The sequence below is a fragment of the Lytechinus pictus genome, unplaced genomic scaffold (assembly GCF_037042905.1).
Source record: "Lytechinus pictus isolate F3 Inbred unplaced genomic scaffold, Lp3.0 scaffold_22, whole genome shotgun sequence".
In the NCBI taxonomy this organism is placed as follows: domain Eukaryota; kingdom Metazoa; phylum Echinodermata; class Echinoidea; order Temnopleuroida; family Toxopneustidae; genus Lytechinus; species Lytechinus pictus.
In genome coordinates this window covers 2033340-2040407 of record NW_026974142.1, presented here as the reverse complement: position 1 = coordinate 2040407, position 7068 = coordinate 2033340, and positions in this window count along the sequence as shown.

Genomic DNA, 7068 nt, shown 5'->3' with positions numbered 1-7068 from the left:
ATTCATATGAATTTACTTTTCCATTTTTCGACCGAGGATTTAACCTGAGATCATGAAAGAGAGAATACAACGCAACAAGTAATTGAAGAAATAACACACACTCTTTCACCAAATAAACACTTAGACTTAAATGGCGATTTAAACCATCAAGGCGAGATTTTGAAGACAAATACCTGATTACATTTTTTTAAGAATTCCATGAGCTTTATTTTAAAAGAAGAATGAAATTTGGAGCACTAGTTGATTTCAAGTTATCGCTAATCAAAGTTTACATTGGAAATGAAGAATTTATACAAACACTAATTATGAAGTCTTATTAAAAGCTTTGACATTGGCTAGAAATTACTAACGGGAAACCATTTGTTTGCTACTGAGAAGTATATCTCAAGGAAAATAGTTATATTCATATGAATTTACTTTTCCATTTTTCGACCGAGGATTTAACCTGAGATCATGAAAGAGAGAATAGAACGCAACAAGTAATTGAAGAAATAACACACACTCTTTCACCAAATAAACACTTAGACTTAAATGGCGATTTAGACCATCAAGGCGAGATTTTGAAGACAAATACCTGATTACATTTTTTTAAGAATTCCATGAGCTTTATTTTAAAAGAAGAATGAAATTTGGAGCACTAGTTGATTTCAAGTTATCGCTAATCAAAGTTTACATTGGAAAGGAAGAATTTATACAAACACTAATTATGAAGTTTTATTAAAAGCTTTGACATTGGCTAGAAATTACTAACGGGAAACCATTTGTTTGCTACTAAGAAGTATATCTCAAGGAAAATAGTTATATTCATATGAATTTACTTTTCCATTTTTCGACCGAGGATTTAACCTGAGATCATGAAAGAGAGAATAGAACGCAACAAGTAATTGAAGAAATAACCCAAACTCTTTGAAAAAAAAAATTATTTATCTCTAGTACAGCAAAAGGTAGACCAGAGCAATTAAGGACTTGTAAGGAATCTCTAAATACGCCGTCTCTTCGGCGAAGCTCGGAACATTTTGCACGCAAATTACGCGAGATGATCTTGCTGAATATCGTTGCGAACTGTAGCTGCCTGCAAAGCACTAGACGCACCGGGTTATCATTTTTGTCGAAGTAATCCAAATAGTAAGACCATGAATTGAATCGTTTTGAATAAAAACAAAAATATATATATGTTCATTTATCTCCCAAATAAGGTTAGTGCATATGTGGTGAAAAAATGTAAGAATCATCAAGCTTTTACTTTTGAGACAAGATAAAATATACCAAACCACAGGTATAATCTAATATGGATAAGCATACGTACACACGATCGTTGACTGTCCCAAATTCAGCAAATGAACACTTAGACTTTAATGGCGATTTAAACCATTAAAGCGAGATTTTGAAGACAAATACCTGATTACATCATATTTGAAGAATTCCATGAGCTTCATTTTAAAAGAAGAATGAAATTTGGAGCACAAGTGGATTTCAAGTTATCGCTAATCAAAGTTTGCATTGGAAATGAAGAATTTATACAAGCACTAATTATGAAGTCTTATTAAAAGCTTTGACATTGGCTAGAAATTACTAACGGGAAACCATTTGTTTGCTACTGAGAAGTATATCTCAAGGAAAATAGTTATATTCATATGAATTTACTTTTCCATTTTTCGACCGAGGATTTAACCTGAGATCATGAAAGAGAGAATAGAACGCAACAAGTAATTGAAGAAATAACACACACTCTTTCACCAAATAAACACTTAGACTTAAATGGCGATTTAAACCATCAAGGCGAGATTTTGAAGACAAATACCTGATTACATTTTTTTAAGAATTCCATGAGCTTTATTTTAAAAGAAGAATGAAATTTGGAGCACTAGTTGATTTCAAGTTATCGCTAATCAAAGTTTACATTGGAAATGAAGAATTTATACAAACACTAATTATGAAGTCTTATTAAAAGCTTTGACATTGGCTAGAAATTACTAACGGGAAACCATTTGTTTGCTACTGAGAAGTATATCTCAAGGAAAATAGTTATATTCATATGAATTTACTTTTCCATTTTTCGACCGAGGATTTAACCTGAGATCATGAAAGAGAGAATAGAACGCAACAAGTAATTGAAGAAATAACACACACTCTTTCACCAAATAAACACTTAGACTTAAATGGCGATTTAGACCATCAAGGCGAGATTTTGAAGACAAATACCTGATTACATTTTTTTAAGAATTCCATGAGCTTTATTTTAAAAGAAGAATGAAATTTGGAGCACTAGTTGATTTCAAGTTATCGCTAATCAAAGTTTACATTGGAAAGGAAGAATTTATACAAACACTAATTATGAAGTTTTATTAAAAGCTTTGACATTGGCTAGAAATTACTAACGGGAAACCATTTGTTTGCTACTAAGAAGTATATCTCAAGGAAAATAGTTATATTCATATGAATTTACTTTTCCATTTTTCGACCGAGGATTTAACCTGAGATCATGAAAGAGAGAATAGAACGCAACAAGTAATTGAAGAAATAACCCAAACTCTTTGAAAAAAAAATTATTTATCTCTAGTACAGCAAAAGGTAGACCAGAGCAATTAAGGACTTGTAAGGAATCTCTAAATACGCCGTCTCTTCGGCGAAGCTCGGAACATTTTGCACGCAAATTACGCGAGATGATCTTGCTGAATATCGTTGCGAACTGTAGCTGCCTGCAAAGCACTAGACGCACCGGGTTATCATTTTTGTCGAAGTAATCCAAATAGTAAGACCATGAATTGAATCGTTTTGAATAAAAACAAAAATATATATATGTTCATTTATCTCCCAAATAAGGTTACTGCATATGTGGTGAAAAAATGTAAGAATCATCAAGCTTTTACTTTTGAGACAAGATAAAATATACCAAACCACAGGTATAATCTAATATGGATAAGCATACGTACACACGATCGTTGACTGTCCCAAATTCAGCAAATGAACACTTAGACTTTAATGGCGATTTAAACCATTAAAGCGAGATTTTGAAGACAAATACCTGATTACATCATTTTTGAAGAATTCCATGAGCTTTATTTTAAAAGAAGAATGAAATTTGGAGCACAAGTGGATTTCAAGTTATCGCTAATCAAAGTTTACATTGGAAATGAAGAATTTATACAAACACTAATTATGAAGTTTTATTAAAAGCTTTGACATTGGCTAGAAATTACTAACGGGAAACCATTTGTTTGCTACTAAGAAGTATATCTCAAGGAAAATAGTTATATTCATATGAATTTACTTTTCCATTTTTCGACCGAGGATTTAACCTGAGATCATGAAAGAGAGAATAGAACGCAACAAGTAATTGAAGAAATAACCCAAACTCTTTGAAAAAAAAATTATTTATCTCTAGTACAGCAAAAGGTAGACCAGAGCAATTAAGGACTTGTAAGGAATCTCTAAATACGCCGTCTCTTCGGCGAAGCTCGGAACATTTTGCACGCAAATTACGCGAGATGATCTTGCTGAATATCGTTGCGAACTGTAGCTGCCTGCAAAGCACTAGACGCACCGGGTTATCATTTTTGTCGATGTAATCGAAATAGTAAGACCATGAATTGAATCGTTTTGAATAAAAACAAAAATATATATATGTTCATTTATCTCCCAAATAAGGTTAGTGCATATGTGGTGAAAAAATGTAAGAATCATCAAGCTTTTACTTTTGAGACAAGATAAAATATACCAAACCACAGGTATAATCTAATATGGATAAGCATACGTACACACGATCGTTGACTGTCCCAAATTCAGCAAATGAACACTTAGACTTTAATGGCGATTTAAACCATTAAAGCGAGATTTTGAAGACAAATACCTGATTACATCATATTTGAAGAATTCCATGAGCTTTATTTTAAAAGAAGAATGAAATTTGGAGCACAAGTGGATTTCAAGTTATCGCTAATCAAAGTTTGCATTGGAAATGAAGAATTTATACAAACACTAATTATGAAGTCTTATTAAAAGCTTTGACATTGGCTAGAAATTACTAACGGGAAACCATTTGTTTGCTACTGAGAAGTATATCTCAAGGAAAATAGTTATATTCATATGAATTTACTTTTCCATTTTTCGACCGAGGATTTAACCTGAGATCATGAAAGAGAGAATAGAACGCAACAAGTAATTGAAGAAATAACACACACTCTTTCACCAAATAAACACTTAGACTTAAATGGCGATTTAAACCATCAAGGCGAGATTTTGAAGACAAATACCTGATTACATTTTTTTAAGAATTCCATGAGCTTTATTTTAAAAGAAGAATGAAATTTGGAGCACTAGTTGATTTCAAGTTATCGCTAATCAAAGTTTACATTGGAAATGAAGAATTTATACAAACACTAATTATGAAGTCTTATTAAAAGCTTTGACATTGGCTAGAAATTACTAACGGGAAACCATTTGTTTGCTACTGAGAAGTATATCTCAAGGAAAATAGTTATATTCATATGAATTTACTTTTCCATTTTTCGACCGAGGATTTAACCTGAGATCATGAAAGAGAGAATAGAACGCAACAAGTAATTGAAGAAATAACACACACTCTTTCACCAAATAAACACTTAGACTTAAATGGCGATTTAGACCATCAAGGCGAGATTTTGAAGACAAATACCTGATTACATTTTTTTAAGAATTCCATGAGCTTTATTTTAAAAGAAGAATGAAATTTGGAGCACTAGTTGATTTCAAGTTATCGCTAATCAAAGTTTACATTGGAAAGGAAGAATTTATACAAACACTAATTATGAAGTTTTATTAAAAGCTTTGACATTGGCTAGAAATTACTAACGGGAAACCATTTGTTTGCTACTAAGAAGTATATCTCAAGGAAAATAGTTATATTCATATGAATTTACTTTTCCATTTTTCGACCGAGGATTTAACCTGAGATCATGAAAGAGAGAATAGAACGCAACAAGTAATTGAAGAAATAACCCAAACTCTTTGAAAAAAAAATTATTTATCTCTAGTACAGCAAAAGGTAGACCAGAGCAATTAAGGACTTGTAAGGAATCTCTAAATACGCCGTCTCTTCGGCGAAGCTCGGAACATTTTGCACGCAAATTACGCGAGATGATCTTGCTGAATATCGTTGCGAACTGTAGCTGCCTGCAAAGCACTAGACGCACCGGGTTATCATTTTTGTCGAAGTAATCCAAATAGTAAGACCATGAATTGAATCGTTTTGAATAAAAACAAAAATATATATATGTTCATTTATCTCCCAAATAAGGTTACTGCATATGTGGTGAAAAAATGTAAGAATCATCAAGCTTTTACTTTTGAGACAAGATAAAATATACCAAACCACAGGTATAATCTAATATGGATAAGCATACGTACACACGATCGTTGACTGTCCCAAATTCAGCAAATGAACACTTAGACTTTAATGGCGATTTAAACCATTAAAGCGAGATTTTGAAGACAAATACCTGATTACATCATTTTTGAAGAATTCCATGAGCTTTATTTTAAAAGAAGAATGAAATTTGGAGCACAAGTGGATTTCAAGTTATCGCTAATCAAAGTTTACATTGGAAATGAAGAATTTATACAAACACTAATTATGAAGTTTTATTAAAAGCTTTGACATTGGCTAGAAATTACTAACGGGAAACCATTTGTTTGCTACTAAGAAGTATATCTCAAGGAAAATAGTTATATTCATATGAATTTACTTTTCCATTTTTCGACCGAGGATTTAACCTGAGATCATGAAAGAGAGAATAGAACGCAACAAGTAATTGAAGAAATAACACACACTCTTTCACCAAATAAACACTTAGACTTAAATGGCGATTTAAACCATCAAGGCGAGATTTTGAAGACAAATACCTGATTACATTTTTTTAAGAATTCCATGAGCTTTATTTTAAAAGAAGAATGAAATTTGGAGCACTAGTTGATTTCAAGTTATCGCTAATCAAAGTTTGCATTGGTAATGAAGAATTTTATACAAACACTAATTATGAACTTTTATTAAAAGCTTTGACATTGGCTAGAAATTACTAACGGGAAACCATTTGTTTGCTACTAAGAAGTATATCTCAAGGAAAATAGTTATATTCATATGAATTTACTTTTCCATTTTTCGACCGAGGATTTAACCTGAGATCATGAAAGAGAGAATAGAACGCAACAAGTAATTGAAGAAATAACCCAAACTCTTTGAAAAAAAAATTATTTATCTCTAGTACAGCAAAAGGTAGACCAGAGCAATTAAGGACTTGTAAGGAATCTCTAAATACGCCGTCTCTTCGGCGAAGCTCGGAACATTTTGCACGCAAATTACGCGAGATGATCTTGCTGAATATCGTTGCGAACTGTAGCTGCCTGCAAAGCACTAGACGCACCGGGTTATCATTTTTGTCGATGTAATCCAAATAGTAAGACCATGAATTGAATCGTTTTGAATAAAAACAAAAATATATATATGTTCATTTATCTCCCAAATAAGGTTACTGCATATGTGGTGAAAAATGTAAGAATCATCAAGCTTTTACTTTTGAGACAAGATAAAATATACCAAACCACAGGTATAATCTAATATGGATAAGCATACGTACACACGATCGTTGACTGTCCCAAATTCAGCAAATGAACACTTAGACTTTAATGGCGATTTAAACCATTAAAGCGAGATTTTGAAGACAAATACCTGATTACATCATTTTTGAAGAATTCCATGAGCTTTATTTTAAAAGAAGAATGAAATTTGGAGCACAAGTGGATTTCAAGTTATCGCTAATCAAAGTTTACATTGGAAATGAAGAATTTATACAAACACTAATTATGAAGTTTTATTAAAAGCTTTGACATTGGCTAGAAATTACTAACGGGAAACCATTTGTTTGCTACTAAGAAGTATATCTCAAGGAAAATAGTTATATTCATATGAATTTACTTTTCCATTTTTCGACCGAGGATTTAACCTGAGATCATGAAAGAGAGAATAGAACGCAACAAGTAATTGAAGAAATAACCCAAACTCTTTGAAAAAAAAATTATTTATCTCTAGTACAG